Source organism: Sitophilus oryzae, unplaced genomic scaffold (genome assembly GCF_002938485.1).
Source record: "Sitophilus oryzae breed Bouriz unplaced genomic scaffold, Soryzae_2.0 scaffold_815_pilon_pilon, whole genome shotgun sequence".
Lineage (NCBI taxonomy): Eukaryota > Metazoa > Arthropoda > Insecta > Coleoptera > Curculionidae > Sitophilus > Sitophilus oryzae.
In genome coordinates, this window is record NW_022147434.1 from 5284267 (window position 1) to 5305366 (window position 21100).

The 21100-nt window shown below is 33.4% G+C and overlaps 1 protein-coding gene across 1 annotated transcript in view; it reads right to left on the bottom strand.

The window, feature by feature from the left end:
- The window catches only part of LOC115889602 (alpha-mannosidase 2), a 263054-nt gene that overhangs the window by 192318 nt on the left and 49636 nt on the right, over positions 1-21100 (bottom strand). The window contains exon 2 of the mRNA XM_030909653.1: positions 895-942. The gene's annotated coding sequence lies outside the window, so the exon portion shown is untranslated. The remainder of the gene's footprint in view (positions 1-894; positions 943-21100) is intronic.

The following is a 21100-nucleotide window of genomic DNA, read 5'->3' on the forward strand; positions in this document are numbered from 1 at the left end:
TATTGTCGATTTTAGAACAAACTAATCGTTTCTATCTTATTTTTTATTAGAATATAGTCATAATTAAGAGGGTTACTGTAACCGTGTTAGAAAAATAAGTTAATTAAGGGCTTATTTTTTCTATTTATTATAATTTTGCTAATAACATTGGTTTGAAAAACGATATCAAGATGCGGGTTTCGCTGACATTTTAAGCTTTTATTACTCTTTAGTATCAGCTAAAATTATATATACTATCGCATTTAATTTTTTTGAAAAAACGCATAATGTTTGTTAAATTTTAAGACAGCGCCCCCAGCGGCTACGTTCAAAATCTTATTTTTATTGTTTATGTGGTATAATATAGATCCATTTAAAAAAAATCAAGATGGCGTCGTATCTGTCAAAATTGACGTTTTAAAAAATTTTAATGTAGAAAATCGGCATCCTCGCGAAAAATTACATTAAAATATCTTTTTACTATCTTAAAATAGAGAAGAGCAAAATTTTAAATTGGGTGAGACACTTAAAATGATTCTGGAACAATTCATTTTTAAATCCACTGTATATCGAAAACGGCAAGTGCAACCTATACTAAACTATATATTTTTGAAATTAGCTAAAACATGTCTACCGGACCATGCTAAAATATGTGGGGGTTTCCATTTTAAAAATATCAAGATGGCGTCGTATCTGTCAAAATTGACGTTTTTAAAAATTTTGGTGTAGAGAATCGGAATCCTCGCGAAAAATTACATTAGAAAATCTTTCTATTATCTTTAAATACCAAACAGGAAAATTATAAATCGAGTGAGACACTTAAAATGATGTCCCTGTACATGTGCACGGTGCTAGATAGATCTTAGCGCTAGATAAACTATAAATAGTAATGAATAGTAACTACATTTTACTTACTTAACGTTAATATTTTTGGTGTATGTGCTTGCTTCCGAACACTTTAATCTGAAACAAATAAAAATAATTATTTGACTAAAGGCATAATTCATATACACAAAATCTGAACATCTTTAATATTAAAGCCCGGTTGACACGGTACTAGTGTACTTGATCCAAATATACTTTTACCGTGTGAGTGGGGCTCAAATATACATATAAACTAATAAAATTGTTAATAATTAACTATGGAAAGAAAACTAGCAAAGACGTCCACTTCCATTTACGCGGGTTGATTGGTAGAAACATTGGATAAAGTGTATGGCATCGTGCCTTTACACGAGTCAAATCAACTGATGAAGTCACTTGAATTCATGTCGTATGGATGTAATATGACCGTCTAAACCCGACAATCATGTCAATTAATTACACAAGTTGATTCATGCCTCAGTTGAATACGTTTTATCTTTTGGCGTTCAGTATTATTGTAAAAGCTGTTTTGAAAATGGCGGCAAGTAGTTGGTTAGAAGAAAACTCTGTGAAATTTATTAATATTTATAAAAAATATGAGTGCATATGGAACACACAGAATCCGAAATACAAAATTAGGAAAAGAAGAGTAATTCCTACCTTAAGCCAAGTACGAATGGAGATACAAATTAATGTGTCTTGTTTTTTTAATTCTGGATGTAACTTTTTCAAACAAAAAATAATTTATTAAATTAGTTTGCATTCCCCTTTATTTTTTTTGTAATCTCTAGGAATTCCTAATTACAACTTACGTAGTAAATCATTATTATGCACCATAAGTAGATCTGCAGCTAATTCGTTTTCTGTCCATATTCGACATTTACGCCTAGTCTTTTATGCAATAAGCTTTGTGTTAATTCTGTTGACAAAATTTTGACAGTTTAAAGTACAGCCGATTGTAAAGTGCCCATAAGGACAATATAAACACTATTTGGCGCTATTCTTACAACGCAACGGTCGCGACCCAAAGCTTTTGAAAATTTCGGAGCGGTTCGACTTTTTCCGGAATTCTATCGCCAAATATTATTTATTCAAATTTATTATTACATTAGAAGCATACAAGAAACTTTATTTTATATGGAGGGGACATGTATGAAATACCTATGAAGCATTGGAAACCGACGTTATACCACGATCCACGATAGTTTTTGCAGTTCACAGTATAGCTTTTTAAATTTTTAATACCACATTTTCACAATTATCACGGGTTAGAGTAAATAGAACTTAAATTAAACTCACAAGATAGCAATAATTACTTTCAAAATGGATTTTTGAAAAAACACTTTTCGGATTTTTTTCAATGAGAGCGGTTTAGATTTTGAAAGATTTTATAATTTGTGAAGATTCTGACTTTGACACGAGATATGGACAAGAAAAAATTATCTCTGTTTTTGTTTGCGGTTGTTCTCAGCAACCGCTATACCAGCGCCAGATCGCGTACAACGGTCGCGACCCAAAATTTTGACGGGCATTCCAATCTAAATTTATTTCCTTTATCTATGGTACAGCTTTACGTACTGTTACCATTTTGAATCAAATAGGTAGTTCTTGTAGATACAAGTAGATTTTCTAGGTAGGAAGCTTCTTGATAAGGAAAATGCTTTCAAGCAAGTTGGATTCCTGTTACCCGCTTGATCAATTCACTTGACTCGTGAAAACGAGACTTAATATAACTTAAAAAAAATATAAATAAGTTTTCAAAAAAAATCTTTTGTATTACTGTGATAACGGAAACTTTTCAGACTATCCACGTATATTGAATTGACTAATATTTTAAGATTAAAGCTTCCTTCAGAACCTCCAAATTAGTGGTTTCAATTAGCGTAGAAGTTTGTTTCTCTAATGTGAGCATTCACAATGTCAAAATTAGTGGTATAAATTTTCAACTAGTGGAGAGAGAGAAAAGGTTACCAAACTATTAACTTTTCTACTAATTAGGCTTCAAAATTTGCAAGGAATGTCATTTTGGCCTTTGATTCTCATCCGTCAAGAGAAAATGTTGTTAGAAATCAAGTTGTTTTTAGCTTATAAACAATAAATGATATTAGGCTTTCTTTCACTATGGATACAACTAAACAAGTTAGCTACCGCAAGCTCTTGCTAGGATATTCTATTAATTTTAATTGTATTTTTAGACATTGTGAATGATCGTAAACTAAAAAGTATAAAGTGTAATTGAAACTACTAATTTATTCCATTAATTGCGAGGTTCTGAATGAGGCTTAAGAGATCAATCATTTATTAGATATTAAACCGGAACGTAAAAACTATTGCACTCTATAAAAGGCGAATTGCATAACAATTTCAACCACTCCACAAGCTCCCGCAAAAATACCCGTCACGTTTTGGGCTTGGGAACGTGTTTAAAACATGATAAAACCTATTATACGAAGTTGCAAGGAATGAATGTAGCGACTGGATCGGCCCGCCTTACAGTTTCATTTTGCCTGGGAAATTTACAAGATGTGTGCGGATAAATTGAACAAATTGGATTTCCACGTGTGGAGAGATTAGACGGTCCTTCTTAAAGGCATTCGGTAAATGGAAATTGACGAGTCTTTTAAAGGAAATATTTTAAAATATCTTTTCTCGTCTAATACGCTGTCGTATCGTATTTTTTTAGAGTTTTTTTTTTAACTTTATTGATGTTTCTGCTGTATTTTTTAAGCTGAAAAACTAAAATTTTGAAATATACTATTTCAGATAAGGTGTTTATACGAAGGCCTCATATGTTTATACACAAGAATCAAATATTAAGCGATATCTCCCATGTATCACGTCATACAGTAATCGTAGCATGCACTTTTTGACCAGTTGGGTTCCCATATTAAGATAAGAGAAATCCAACAGAAGCATGTTTAATATGGTTCCGTTTTCTTTAACAAAATTAATACATGTAAAAAAATTGTGTGTGCACCACGTGCGCATATTTGAAGTGAAACTTTTTGGTAACAGGTATTAAATTGAAGGATAAAAAAATATATACAGGGTGTTCCAGAAATAAGTGCAAGTATTTTAACTGGTAGTATAGTTCAACCCCAGAAAAACGCTTATGAGGTTTTTGGGCGAAAATGTTTTTTTTTGAAAATCCCGAATTTTTTGAAATTTTTTTTTGAGAATTTTTTTAGTTTTTATTTAAAAAAAATAAATTCTTGTTAATATGGCAACATAGGTAGTAGGTGTAATTTACAAGAAAGAAAATCCAGAAAAGATCCAGTGGTTTTCAAAATTCTAGCAAAAAATCATTTTTTTGGAAATTTTCAAAGTAAAATAACTCTGTTATTTTGGACTTATTTGAAAAACGATAAAGAGAAAATATGTTTCTTTTATCGAGATCTACCACCCCTTAAAATACTTGTACTTATTTCTGGGACATCCTGTATATCCTTCAAATATATATTTTTTATGAATGCTTTTTATAAACTTCAAAAAAATTAGAGTTAATATAAAACCGTATACTATTCTAACTTTATAATTTTATAATGTTTATTAATTTTTATTAAAAAACGATAACTCTCTGCATCTATATCTCTGACTACTACACTACTACTTGTGCTACTACTAACTGCTACTAACTAACAATTTGTTATGTGTGATCTGCGATCTGTTTTTGTTTAAATGTTAATTTATTTTTAAATTCATGTTAATCGCTAGGGAACCAGTAAACTCATAAAATATGTATTTCTTTTGCATAATCGAAATTGTCACTCTAAATTTTACATAACCAAATTGTCACTCTAAATCGCTGCCTATTTTTAGACATATGTCACTTGTCTTATTCAATTCATTATTCGAATTCTCAGAATGTTGTTAACAAAAGTTCCATCTTAAAATAAAATTTTAATCTATCACAATTGTTTATCTCCGTCATTTACAGGATTAATAATACAGAAATGAAAGCTCAATTACAAATAATTCATTATTTATAGTGATTTCTCTCTTCTCTCTCTCTTCAGTCCTTCACTCTACGTGAGAGTATGGTGACATCATGTGTTGATTCCCCTCACTTCCTCAGACCAAGTTGTTCGACACTGCGTATGTGAAGCTTCGGGGAGGTTGTAGCCCACTAGGGTTTTGACTTGGCCTACCCACCTCTTAAGTGACCTTCCACGTGATCGTCTTCCCTCTACCTTCCCCTCCACCATCAGTTACTCAATTGAGGTGCCACTCAATTTATAGTGGTTTACACTTTACTTTACTTTACTTTATAAGAATATTTTGTTAATTATTAGTTTGAAATAAATATGACAGTCTTCCAATGAAAATGCATGTTACTAACTCCAAATTCTAATTCTGAGCTTGCAAATGAGCTAGATGCTTTACCTAGTCCGTTATTAAGCTAAAAACCTATCGATGAAAATATGCATTCAAATTTACTACACATCAAGGTTGGTACAGTATCAAGTTTATTATAGTGATTCTTTTACCCACGTATGGCACAGATCGTTACCCAGTTAGATCGTTCCACAAGCTTATTTTTCCTCGGGGTAGATTATCACGAGATAGCGGGGTTAGATTGTTTTACAAAGGGGGTAGCTGTGGCAACACTGCCGCTATCACTTTTCCTCTCACTAGCTCGCGCGTCACGGCCGTCTCGCGATCGTCATTCAAGGCAGCGTGTCACTTCCAACGCGCGTAAAGAAGTTTCACTTCAAAAAATCTAAATAAAGATAATGGACCAATTCCTCATAATGGACCTTCCTCTCTTTTCGTAGTTTCCGTGCTGCTCTAGTCCGGGTAATTTATCGTTAACGCCTCGATTAATTCTATCTCGCTTCACTGATTTTGTCACTCTTGGTGATTACCAACTGACAAAGACCACCTATATTTTTAAATATTTAACATTCTGTAACTTTAAAACTATGCATTTCCGCGACCATGTTTATAGGAATTTCTTTTCATATTTTTATGAGGAATCAATGAGTACTTAACTAACACTGTCGCAAGCTATAACATTAATATTATATATAACATTAACATTTTTTAAAGATTGCTATTAGTTTTAGATTAAGGCAAATTAATAAAAATTGTGTGCATCTCATCAAGGAGACTGAAATCGACAAAATATTAAGAGACAACTTCTAATCGGCATTAAATGGCCTCACAACTGTGCTAACAAAAGAAAATAGAAGTCAATGGCGCACAGTTTCTTTTAGAAAAATATTCCTGTGATAACACGTCCCTGGTGAATCTGTCGACACTTTTTTAGCATCAGAATACGGCGCACTTATAATACCTTTTATCCTCAAAATTTCATTTTAATCCATAGCTACGAAACAAATCAACAAAAAAACAAAAAAGTTTTTTTACATGATTAAGTTCCCCACGAGAGACTGCATATGTTTTTTTGAGACACTCTGTATAACGGGTAGAAAAAAATGAATTTTAAACAAATTGGTTAATAAATCGCTAAAATATAGTATCCAATATGGTACCTTTGGCAATTCTTAGATAACATGACGATTCCTTCAACATTTTTGTATCTCCAATTTTTTTGCCAAGCAATTTTTATGCTGAATTTAAAAGATGAAGAGAAAATTATATAACAATGATTTATTTGTTAGTCATTCTATTATATATAGGAAGTTCTCCGTTATCAAAGGTTACAAGTATATAATCAGTATGCACAATACTCAACAATGCTTCCGGAAGTAGTTCGTGTTGTATTATGATATAATCGAATTTATATCAATTGAATTATATACGCGTTTCGTTAAACTTCCATATTATTAATTAAATCTAGCTATGTGTTTTCATTATATAAAAATTACCATTTATAATATAAATACTACTAAATCGTCGTCAAAATCGTGTATTCGTAATTTTAGTGAAAATGTTTATAAAAGTGAACACTGGTAATGTGGTTGTAAGGCAATAAACTGTTTTGTTGGACTTGTCTAATATTTTAGATAACAGATGCGTTCAAAGCTTTGTTTTTTAACTAATTTTTTTTAAATTGGTTTGATTCAAGGTTTGATTATCTGTTACATTTTTTGTAACTTCAAAATTAAAGACTTTAATAAGAAAAATGTTTTATTGTATTGGTAAAATATTAATTGCAGTTACTTATTACATCCCCTTGTATTGACACCAAGCTACGCCGCTGAACTTTCCACGCTACCACGCTAAACTTTCCAACTAGGAAAATACAAAGCTCCAGATATAAATGTAAATGCAATTTATTTAAACAGGGAGTTGAGACAATGATTTCATTAGTAAAATATATACCTGCATAACAAGTCAGGTAGTTTCTACCTATTATACACGTATGCACCCTTTACGTAGCACAATATGACTATACACCTAAAACAATGGCTAAATGAAACAACTAGTACTACTGGCAGAAGTTAATGAAAACTCAAACTATAAAATATTTCTATATTTCTTCATTTTGGGCAGATTTTAAATTTATGAAAATTGTTATTAATGAATCATAACAATTAATATATTTTTTAATAACACGCCTTTCAGATTTTTGAATAAGTTTATGGCTTACTAGATATTTCGAAAAAAACGCTATTTTAAAAATGCTCCCCAATTCCATTATAATCTGTTTTAGACAAAAAGTTTTCAGACAAAAGTTGTAGATGATCGCATCCTTAATGAGATTGTGTTGTCCATTTTTTCTAAAGCCTGTCATTTTTGACATATCACGATAGTTGATCATGACCGGAAACGATAGTTGGTCATGACCTCGATCATGACATCATAAAAAGCGTAATTTTTAAAGCTTTCCAGCGATATAAGCTATACCTAATATGTTTATTTCGAAAAATTACTTAGTTATAGCCAATTCTTATATTTTTTGACTAATTTCAATTAGGTGAATGTGCCACTCATGGTATGCTTATTTTGTTATGATTTATAACTTATAAAACGCTTTTCAGATTTTTGAAAAAGTTTATGGCTTACTAGACATTTCGAAAAAAAAACAAATTTCGGCTATTTTAAAAATGCTCCCTAATTTAATTATACTCTGCTTTAGACAAAAAGTTTTTAGATAAAAGTTTTAGATAATCGCATCATTAATGAGATTGTGTTATCCATTTTTTTCTAAAGCCTGTAATTTTTGTCATATGACACAAACATATTTTTTTTGACAGAATATTTTATTAAACGGTTCTTTACTATTTACATTACACAAATTAAAACTAATATCGCTATAATATAGCAAATGTTCAAAAAGTCCGCCACTGTTTTGAGTACATAAAATGCATCTTTTTAAAACTGAATTAGAAGCTTTTCTCACGGAACGGCCGGTCGACTTTATTAAACTTCTACAGTACCTCCTCTTCGTGTACCTTAATTCATAAGTTCTTTTGTAAACATTGTTGTTAACCATACCGCATAAAAAATCTAAAGTGGATATGTTAAATGATCGAGGAGGCCCATGCAATTGGTCCATTTTGTGTTTTGAGTACATAAAATGCATCTTTTTAAAACTGAATTAGAAGCTTTTCTCACGGAACGGCCGGTCGACTTTATTAAACTTCTACAGTACCTCCTCTTCGTGTACCTTAATTCATAAGTTCTTTTGTAAACATTGTTGTTAACCATACCGCATAAAATATCTAAAGTGGATATGTTAAATGATCGAGGAGGCCCATGCAATTGGTCCATCTCTTCCAATCTACATGTTCGCATAATTATAATCTTAATAAAAACAATTTTTTTTTCGTCTCTCTATATATAGCTCCAGTAGGTTCCGAGATATCCATAGCGAAAACATCATAGAAAACTCACCTTGTATATCAGGTATTGTAGTATCATACATCTAGCAGTTTGATACATACGAGGCGCTTCAAAAAAAAAAGAACGATTGGAACACAATAAACATTTGAAAATTCTTCAAAAGAGAAAATTCACTTAGGTAGATTAATTTTGACCAACACTAAACATTGAACCACAATAAAACACTGAACAACAAAAATATATTGATGAAACATCTAGACATGAAAGTGTTCGAATTGAAGAACTTAAAGATTATTGACAGAGGGGTGATTTTCGCAAATCTAAGATTTTCCAGCAATCATAGGACACTTGAAGGTTTGCAAAATAAATTATTCTCCGTATACCTGTATTATTAATATAGACTAAATATAGTAAAATAAAAAAAATATATTTAAATATTTACTTTTGTATCAATAACTACGGTAGGTATATGATTAAAGTGCAATAATTTTTACTGCAATTAGTTCCTCGTAATTATGCATTTCAGGTCATTATATTGATAATTTTAATAAATTATAAATATTTCTAAATATACCTAGGTACCTAATTTAATCGTAAGCAAACTTAAACATTTTCTATTTAAAGTTCTACTTTCACAGAAAGCAAACAGAGAAAAGTAGAGCGTAATATGTAAACTAGAAATCATATATTAGGAAGAGATATATCCTTTTGCTAAATGAATAAAATATATATTTTTTTTATATCCCACATATGACTCCCGCAGATAAGTTATCACCTTAACAATTTTGCCTTTGGGAGTGACGCTCTCATGATCTCACAAACCTGTGTTTCCTGGATAACCAAAGGTAAAATCTAAGATCAGTAGATAAAGACACTTTTAATATAAAAAACCGCGGGACTAAGGCTGGACACACACAGAAAAAGTAAAACTGTTTTAGACAAAAAAGTTTTTATCTCGGGCAAATCAAAAACATCCTTTGCTTGTTCCGTCTTCGTGCCTTTTCCATCCTGTTCCGAGGCTTTAAATTAGGTCTTTTAGCAGAACTGCTTTTTACATAGGGTAGGGAGCTAGCCTACCGCTACAACCGTCCTTCTTTATCCGGGCTGGGGACCGGCATCGGCAGTGCCAACGAATAAGCTACTCAGTTCACCCACAGCTGCCCCAGACGACAACAAGACCTACGACTAGCAACAGGACAAGTCATCAGACATTACAACAGCTACAAATATCTCGGAATGAAAATATCCAAAGACGGAACACTGGATGAAGCAATATTGGAAAGAAATATCCAAGGGAGAAAAGCAGTTTCGATCCTAAATGGAATACTATGGGATAAGAATATAACGATAGAAAACAAAAAAAGAATTTACAATTCTATCGTAAAAAGGATAATTACTTACAGCTCTGAAGTATGGCCCTTAAAAGAAAAAGCTGAAAGAACGCTAAAGGCCACGACGGAGATGGACGTTTGGAGAAGATCAGCTGGAAAATCCAGAAAAAATAAAATACTAAATAAAACCACAAAACGTCAAATGGAACTAAAATACGACATCGTATATGACATTAGAACTCAGCAATTAATATGGGCATGTACTAAGAATGGAAGAACATCGAATCCCAAAGAAAATATTAAATTGGAACCATCAAGGTAGAAGAAAAAGAGGAAGACCACGCAAGAGCTGGAGAAAGGGTATTAATAAAGAAGTTTTGTACAGCGGTTTGGAAGTAGATGGATGGGGAGATAGAGAGAGGTGATTGAGATTAGGAATCGGAAGACGGGAAAACGTTGTAACCCGATTATGTATATAACACAAAAACAGTATGTTTCGAGTAGCAAAATGTTTTACTTACAATAAAAAATGCACGACAGCTAGGGTTTGCAAGGCGTCCGAGATTTCCGGGTATAGATAAGTTCTCCCGGGTCGAACACGATAGCGAACACTCTACTAACTCGACCAGAACCGTTCTGCTTGCCAAGTGGAAACCAACTTAAAGCGGAACCCAAGAACCTGGAAGATTCATCCGTAACCTGAAATGAGAATCCTCCAACGGTCTAAGACACTCGAAGAAGTTTCTTAAAAAGGTTTAAGTGAAAATAGTCTTCGGATTGTCACGGTATTTTTAACAGGACATTGCCTACTCAACGAACATTTCAGTAGATTGAAGCTAAGAAACAACGGCGAATGCAGATTCTGTAGAAAAAATGGAGAAACACCAGAACACCTTATCACTCAGTGCGCCGAGACAATAACCATTCGTGCCATAAATAATAGTAGATAAAAAAAAAAAATGATATCGGAGATGGGGAACTAGGATTGGTTCTCCATCTCCGATTAATCGCTTTCATCTGTGAAACCGTCTCAGATAGTGGCTTTTTCAAAGGCCTCAGACTGTATGATGAGTTATAACTCGTTATAACTCAAGAAACGGAGACACAATAGATCTGTAAGGTCGCGGTGATTAACCCCCCTCCCACATATTGCAAATTCTACATTCTAGCCCATTTAATTTGCATTGAGGTATCACCTGAAAACAGTTTTAGTTAGAAGAAGAGCACATGATGAGATGGTGGATCCCACCAGAACACAGAACCACAAATATTCGGCGACAGGACATTTTAATTTTTTAATACCAGAACTGTCTACACAAGTTTTCTTTAACTTGTAGTAAATTCAACAATATTCAATTCAGAGGTCCAAAAACACAAAAAAACAGAAAAATATCAAAACTACTACAAAACTTTTCGGCTTGAGACTTTTGAGTCCAATTTGAGATTATAATACGGTAATATGTAGATGATCTGACATAACATCAACATGTATGTACAGGGTGGGTCAAATTCGACGCTTTTAAATAGAAACACCCTTTTCTATAGGAGATAGACAAAAACTAATATCGGAGTCTGGAGCTCAATTTTTATCAAAAACATGATGGTGAAAACCGCACATCGATATCTGTTACCGTTTCGGAGTTACGGGGTGTTTTTCAAAAATATGCATTTTTAACAAATCGCTGTAACTTTTTTGCTATGGAAAATTTTGTATTTTTATGAAAACATTTCCAAAGCACCTTTTTACGTAGAATTTAATGGTTTAAGTATATTTTTTTTAAAATTAATAATTTAAGAATTATCAACAGAAAATTTTATTTTTTAGATGGGACACCCTGTATATTTTTAATTTATTGAAAAGAATTTAAAATTACCTTTCCAAAAATATAACACACTTGATATTTTGCTCGATTCCTCTTCGAGATATAGAGTATAATATAAAAATTCGCCCGCTTTCAGTAAGTAGGCTTTGAACGGCACCGTCTGTAATGTAAAAAAATTCTAGCTGTGAGCATCAATTAAAACGAAAATAATACTTGCTATGAGAGATGCAGAATTTTATAACAATTTAAAATCTATTTAACCAACATCAACACATTTAAACTATATCTAATAACAATAAAACTAAATAGCAAACCAAGACATAAGATTTTGCTACAGATGTTCGACATATCAACCGTCTTCTGTTATGGACAGACGGGGCAGTTTTTGAACATTTCTCGCGGAATTCATTAACTCAGTAGGTGTGAAAGATACCCTCTCATAACTGCTAAGCCATGGGCTAATGGCTAATCCATGGGCACTAAGTCAGGCGGTCTCGACGGCCAACGGCTGGAATCTTGGTTAGCTATTCAATTATTCTTGAAATTGGCTGCAAAAATTTGCTGATAACTTCAGCGTTCAGAGGCGGTGCGTCGTATTGCTGGAAAAATATGTTTTCGAGTTCCATTAAGGGCATTCCAAGGGCAATAAGGGGTCCAAAGCCTACTAGTTAAAAGTGGCGAACTTTTAAAAATTCTGTATTTCGAAGGGGATTATAACAAAATATCAAGTGTGCTATATTTTTGGAAAGGTAATTTTAAATTCTTTTCGGTTAATTAAAAATATAGACTGTGTCACAAATAAAAAATCAATTTTTCTGTTGATAACTCTTAAATTATTAATTTAAAAAAATTATACTTAAACCATTAAATTCTACGTAAAAAGGTGCTTTGGAAATGTTTCCATAGAAATACAAAATTTTCAATAGCAAAAAAGTTACAGCGATATGTTAAAAATGCACATTTTTGAAAAACACCCCGTAACTCCGAAACGGTAACAGATATTGATGTGCGGTTTTCACCATCATGTGTTTGATGAAAATTGAGCCCCAAACACCGATATTAGTTTTCGTCTATCTCCTATAGAAAAGGGTGTTTCCATTTAAAAGCGTCGAATTTGACCCACCCTGTACAAGAACATAATACAAACGTCTTAAGAACAAAAGTATATAAATATAAAGAGTCCATTGCCGCTTTCAATCTATTGTCTAGAAAATATTCTTTTGTTGAAGGATAAAATGAAAATGTAAGTTGAGAAAAGTGTGTAGATTGCAGGTATAGAGCAGTCTTGACAATAGAGTATTAATGAAAAATACGACTCTATAAATAATATATTTATAAATATTTACCTAATGAAGTATTAATATTCGCTATTTTTCAATTTCAACGATATATTAAAACAGGCTATTCTGATGCATTAAATATGAATTTAAAATAACATATTTTGTATTTTATTAAAAATACATAGGTTTATTTTAACGAGAAATATAATACATACGATTTTTAAGGATTTGTATTATTTCCGTACCTATATATTCATTTATTATTTTTGTTTATAGAGTTGAACATTTTCAAACTAACAATAACTGTATACATTTTTAAAAAATCTGAAAATATGTAAAAAAAGAAAATAAAATATACGTGTTTCAGCGTTTTTTCGGAAACTTGACCGTTTTTTAAATAAAAAATATTGTAATATTCCACCCCCCTTTTTACCCCCTAAGGGGATGAATTTTTAAAAATCCTTTCTTATCTTACGTAAACATCATAAAAGGAACCCCTGTGCAAAATTTCAGCTTTCTAGGGTCAAGGGTTTGGTCTGGGCGTTGATGAGTCAGTATCAGTCAGGACAGTCAGATTTATATATATAGATATTATTCACGACTCACGAAGTAATTAGGTCTATATCAATAATAACAAAATAAATGATAATAGATTTTCACTGTAAAAATATCTACTTTCACCAAGATACCTTTGGTGGAAAACCGAGGTACGATATTATCCAAAAACAAAAAGAAAAGATCGAAATCTCGCAGCAACTGTGTTGGTGATTAGGAATCTGCTTTTTCAAAAATATTAGATAAAGTATGTATCGTTCTAATAGTTTAGGAGTCGGATCCTGTACGATTATAAATTATGAATAGGGGAATACACGTTTAACAGGGTGTCAATAAAAAAAAGTAGCCGCAAATAGGGGTTGCCACGGTTCCAAGTTTTTCCTACTACTTCGGAGGACAAATTTAATAGAGAACCAGAGTAGAGAACTCTATAGCAGAAGTTTATAATATTAGATAAAGTATGTATCGTTCTAATAGTTTAGGAGTCGGATCCTGTACGATTATAATTTATGAATAGGGGAATACACGTTTAACAGGGTGTCAATAAAAAAAAGTAGCCGCAAATAGGGGTTGCCACGGTTCCAAGTTTTTCCTACTACTTCGGAGGACAAATTTAATAGAGAACCAGAGTAGAGAACTCTATAGCAGAAGTTTATAAGTGGACTGTTTTGATTAGATTACTTTTTCTTGTACGTTTTTTGATTTTGTATCTAATGGCAATGTTGTTCCTATTTTGGTTAAGCTTAAAATCCCAGTAAGGTTCTTCTAGACAAGAAGAGATGATGGCAATGAGTAACTTACACACATAAGTTCTGTTGTGTGACTTTTTATTAAACTTTATAATAAATATTATAATTATAAACACGTGTTTTATTTTTTTATAAAACTTACGTAAAAACTTACGTAAATTCACTGTAATAAAATGTTTTAACTTACTCTATAGTAATAGTACAAAAAGTTGGCGATTTTAAAAGATAAATTTACTATGAGATACACATTTTTTACACATAAATTCACAAAGAATATTGGTAAAGATATATTATAACATATTTACATACATGCCACAAATTAGCCATACAGCGATGGCAAATTTACTACAATAATATGTGGCGAGAAATAACCATCAATATTGATATTAAATTCACAAATTAATTTTTTCAGTGTAAGGCCTTCAATCATAAATTTTATACAAAAGAACAAAAGGTTGGAAGATAAGCAATATAACGTATACCGACATATTTACGAAATAAATATCGATATTCCTTTTCCTTCCTATACACGAGCCATAAATCGTGCTGAAATAACGACCACTTAACAAAAATTGCCCGCACCGATACCCGAAACGATTTTTTACTAAATATCCACTTCAATTTCATGATTTTGCAAGCTCATAGACACGCCCTGGCACTTGTGATTAGGGGGAGACAGCTATCTATAAGTGAATATAGAGAGTATCAAAACTACCTAAACCTTATTGAATTACCGAAGAGCACCTAGAGTGCCCTAGGGTACCTAATATTATTTTGTTTTTCTTTAGAAATACAGGATGTTTCTAAAAACAACTGCCATCTGTCGTAAGAAAATGAAATTTCTATCCATATCAACCATGTCCTTAGAAACCACTTGACAATCCGAAGATTGTTCTTACTTAAATCAAGGAAAATCTTCGATTTTTCTCGGTCGTTAGCTCTGAGGGACTTTTTCGAGTATCCTAGACCGTTGGAAGATTCCCATTCCAAGTTATTCAAATTGGACCAGAACGATTCTGGTTCAATTAGTGGAGTGTTCACTCGTTTTCTAGCTAAATCGTTTGCTTTTTCATTGCCTTCTATACCTTGGTGAGCGGGCACCCCACTTTTCTTTGCCTAATTTGATCAGCTTCTCATTGGTTCGGAGTATTTAGTTTTCGAACCAAATACTCCTATCCTTGTCCCTGCTTTGGTTTTGGAAGCATCAGTATACCACGTTATGGTATGGTTTTTTACATGCTGAGCAAACGTTTCTCTCTTCCAATCCTTTTTATTGCTCAATGGGGTGCAAAGGGTAGTGAAGCGATACATATAGCCTAGCTTACCCAAAAGTCAACCTCACCTTCACGCGGTGCACCCTGTTTACACAAACGAGGCTCTGACGTCCGAATATAGGCGGTATAACCTTATACAATCCTCAGACCTACCATTTTTCTGAGGAAGAGGAGTAGTAAACTACTCCTAGCCGGCCGAGTACGTAGCACAAGGGAACTATCGTCGCGGTCCTCACTCTGCCATAGTCATCCCGTGCTACAGTTGCAGCCAAAACTGTGCGGCAGCGTAACCGTTACAGTTAAACCTTTTCACGCAGCTAACACAAATCAATGATGGAACATTCGAGTGGGACAAAATCATCATCCGGAGGTAAAATACCCCCTCAATCGGATCTCCGGGAGGGGTGCCTACTCGAGCGTATCATCGGAGAAACGAAAAACATTAATGTTTCACGTTTGCGGGTGGAACGTCCGCACTCTACTGGACAAGATAAATTCAAATCGACCAGAGAGAAAAACAGCACTGGTCTCACAGGAACTCCACCGACTAAATATAGATCTTGCCGCTCTTAGCGAAACCCGCTTCGCGGATGAGGGTAATCTCACTGAGGAGCATTACACCTTCTTTTGGAAAGGTCACCCCGCAACACAAAGGAGAATTCATGGCGTAGGCATTGTAATCAAAAACGAAATCTCCAACAAATTAATAGAAGTACCTATTGGTGTCTCCGAACGTCTTATGACCCTAAGGTACCCTATATCAGACAAAACTTACGTCAACATCATTAGTGCCTATACGCTCCCACCCTAGACGCTAAAATTGAGGATAAGGATAAATTTTACCAAGCTCTACAAAATGCTCTCCAACGAATTCCAAAGCACGAACGAAACATTTTGCTAGGTGCACTGAAAAAAAGGATCTCTCAGTCGAAATGAATATAACTTTGAATTGATTTCAGTTTATAATCATCTGCTGATGATGCTAACATGGTTAGCGAAACGCGCGTCCAGTGTAAAAGTAAAAGTGTTTTGGTGTATTGTGGTGATTTAGTGTTTTTATTTTGCTGTGTAACACCAAAGGTTCCAACCCTCAACTGTAATATGACTTTGACCCAAAAGATTGGCGCTTTTCAATAGGACGTTTCTTTGCCTAACTATATTTTCATAAGCATTAACTATCTTTTCATAAGCTTTAAAAAATTACTTTAGAGAATAGAAGAATCTATCTGTCCAAAGTATTTCACTCTTGACCCAAAATGAATATGCAAAGAAGTTCTTGCTACAAGAACAATAGTCTCTTTGATTCATGCAAAAATTCTTGACTGAAAAGGGACATTTCTTGACTAAAGAGACACTTTTCTTAAACCAATAGCGAATACTATTGACTCAACTAAAATTTATTTTGATCTAAGAGAAGTCTATACATCATATATACAGGATACAGGCATATTACGAGGTATACTATTTTCTGATAAATTTAGGTTTTCCTGGTCTGTAGTAAGTAAAGTGATATTATCTTCATCGATAGTAGTTATTTCTGCTTCTTCACTCCTTGGTATTCTTTGGGGTGGTTCATCACTCTACGAATTACAAAAAAATGTTACATCACGATTAATCAAAATAAAGCAAATAAATTATTAAAATTATAAGCTTTGGTCACATTTTGAATTTTTTAAAAAGACGACTTGAAATTCTAAAATTTTTGCAATTATTTGCATAAAAAATCGATACCTATATTCTTTATCTATCTATAGTCACGCATGCATTATCTAAACAGGTGCATTAGGTAAATGTCTCTTACCATCAGATATAGCAAATAAATGCTCTAATTTCCATGTTTTTCGGAAACTCCTTTAAAGAATCCATATATCCTAAAATTTGTCCATAAAAAATGACAAATGCATGTTAATAACGATCACTAATTTGTTATACGATATGCGCTTAAAAAGCAAATTATGCAAAATTCCAAGTGGAAAATTCCAAGCAACAAAACCCGTGCGTACTATGATGTGCGACCTATAAAATGCGACATACGACTGATCGAACTGCCGACTGTATATACCGTCCTTCGTCATCGTCTTTGCGTGTCGTTATTATTTTTCATCAAAAGAGTATTTATTTAGCTATTGCAAAAATGGCCATGTTTCTTGAATGAAGTACTTCCTAGCGTATTTTTCTTATTATCTTAAAATAAAGTAACTTGCACTTGGTTGAATGAAAATAGATTCAAGAGAAATTTTCGAATTTTTCAAGAGAACCAGTTTTCTTGAGTTAAGAGAGTTTTTCTTCATGCAAAATATTTTCTTTTACACTAAAATAAATTCTCTTGCCACTAATTTTTTTTTCAAGAACGATGACGACTTTAGTTCAAGTCTATCTTTTTTATCAGTGTGACTTTAATGCTCGTGTCGGTAGACAACAGGAAATATGGCCTGACGTATTGGGAAGACATGGAATGGGAAACGTAAATAGCAATGGTGAACGCTTATTAACAACATGTACAGAGTATAATCTATGCATTACCAATACGTGGTTCATGTTGAAGGACAAGTTTAAAGGTACCTGGAAACATCCCAGATCAGATCACTGGCGAGATCATTGGACCACGTAATCGTTCGAAGGACGCATCTAAAAGATGTCAGACTCACAAAAGCCAGAATAGATGCCGAATGCGGCACTGACCACCGACTTTAAAAAAATAAACTTTGGGTCATATTTCAAGAATGACACCTCTCAGCGGAAATCTAGTTACGTCATTGAGTTCTACGTGATAACAACATTTTAAAATTTGCCCTGTATTTCAGGAACAGAAATGGTTAGGACAAATATGTGAGTAGCATGTTGTGTTTCATAAAAAATCGCAAAACCACATGTATTTTACTCATAAACGAGAAACCTCATAAAACACACGAAAATTAGACACCCTGTACACTGACCGAAAAATATACAGCATTTCTTTTAGATAAAAAATAGTGTGTGCATTATGTGCCCATATTTGAAGTGAAACCTTTTACTAACAGCTATTAAACTGAAGGATTTGAAAGACATGTTTGAAAAAGTGACTTATAATGCTGCTGTTTAATATAAATATTATTTTTGTCATACGCTCCCAAAAACAGCTATTTTACGGACTCATTTCAGTCCGTAAAATGTTTCTTTTTCGGCCTAGGCCGTAAAGGTCGTCATGGCAACCTTTATGGACTAAAATGTCTAAATTGTTGATGAATTTGTGTGATTTTGTGACAAATTTCGAATGACATGTCAAAATGCGATGAAATAAACAAACTCGTTACTAAGATATGAATTTATAAGCCAACTTTTTCAAACATTATAATTTCAAATATGGAAAATTTGCAAATATGCGTTCTAAAAAACTGTAAAAAGCGTATGACAAAAAATAGTGTATGTAACACGTACCTAAATTATGTTTTTTAGGACTCATCTACTATTTCGGACTCGGCTAACGCCTCGTCCGCAAACAGTAATGATTCGTCCTAAAAAACATCATTTTAGGTACTAGTTACATAAATAGCTATTTCAATTTATTTCTGCAATCTGTACATTGTCTGTTTCCTAAATAGCCTGCAAATTTTGTGGAATACCACCCAAAATACACACTCTTATACAAATGTCTAATACTGTTAACGCTTAGAGTTATTTAGAAGAGAAAAAATGTTGAACTTACCCAACAATTAGTATTTATAGTGGTTTACAGTAATTTTGTTAAAATATACGAATATTCTAGTTGATTATTGGTTTGAAATAAATATGACAGTGTCCTCCAATGAAAATGCGAGTTACTAACTCTAATAATTCTAATTCTAAGCTGGCAACTGAGCTAGATACTTTACCTAGACCGGTATTCAGAAGCTACAAACCTATCGATGAAAATATGCATGAACATTTACTTGCTAGCACACAACTATAGAAGATATTGGTACACAGTATTGAAGTATCGAGTTTATTATAGTGTTTTCTTAGCCGCGTATAGCACAGATCATTACCCAGAGCGAGCTAAATTGTTTTACAAAGGGGTAGAATCTACCGCCAATAGGATAGATGCCTGTGACAACACTGCCGTTACACTTTTCCTGACGCTAGCGTGTGTCACGGCCTTAATTTTTTACTCCCAACACGCGTAAAGAAGTTTCACTTCAAAAACTACTTTAATGTAAAATATCTTTGAGTTACCTAAAATCTTAAATCTCAAATCGGAGTGAAAATCTCGATGGAAACCGAACATGGAGGTTTTTCGAAACACTGCTGCACTGTATTTATAAAATATTATTTCATTTAGCCGTTTCCATAGTTCCAGTTGAAAAAAAAACTAATTTATCGATCGACATATCTGCAATTTAGTTTCATTTTTTCAACACGCGTGCAATTAACTAATTAAAGGACCAATCCTAGCCGTGTAATTGGAATAATGATAGGTCGAAAATAATCAAGTTCCATTGATGTCGCATGAACTCCAGTCCCGACAAATGAGTACAAATTGGATATTGACACAGTTAAATGGTCTGTTCGGGACCCCCACTAAAAGCATCTCTTGAATTTCTGTCGATGACCGGAACGTGACTTTGAATCGAAAACACATGGAAAGCATATAGGAGGCTAGAGAAAAAACAGCATGAACTAATTTTGATTTAAGCGATACTTAAAATGGTTCTTATTATTTTTTTACATATAACGTAAAAAAATGTATAATGTACAGGGTTTTTGGGAGATATTTACTGAGATATCTGCAGGCTTACTTACTGAAGGTAGTAAAAATGCTTTAAATTTTTCTTCAGTTGTAAGGTTTTATCTGAACCGCCAGAAAGTGAAATAAAAATAAATAAACGACGAGAATGCAGCAATACCTTGCAGAGTGTAGAATGAGTGAGGGGGGGGGGGGGGGGGGGTAATCACTGCGACCTTAAAGATCTATTGTACCCCCCTTCCTTGTGTCATCACACAGTCTATAACCCATCATACCCCTATTCTAGAGGGAACAGAGTATTTCCCATCCTCCTCTGACACCAGATGTTCTTCCTCCGAAGGTACACACCCTTCCACGGTTGGAGTTTGACCCTTCACAGTCGAGGACTTTCTTTCCACCGGCGGAGATAACCGTGAGGTGTAAGCTGGAGGATCTGTCTTCATTTTCTCCACCTCTTTAACTTGGTCTCTCCTTAGACCTGGTACCGGTGTTGTCCCGTATCTATAATAGAGGATAATGTGCCTCTTTCTCTATTGCCTTCTTGGATTTGAGGTCAATTCCTATTGTGAGGATCTGACCATGACCCTACTCCCTCGAGTTGATGACTCGCCAACTCGATGTGCTTACATTGAAATTCTGGCCCTGGATAAGGCTCAACAGGCAGGTGGGTTTAGGTTGGGGTTAGGCAGGTATTTGGTAAGTTAGTATATGCCGTAAATGATGATTGATTGATGTGTTCAATTATTTTCGGTCACTTCCTGTTTGACCGGAAATTACTACAATTTTAGATA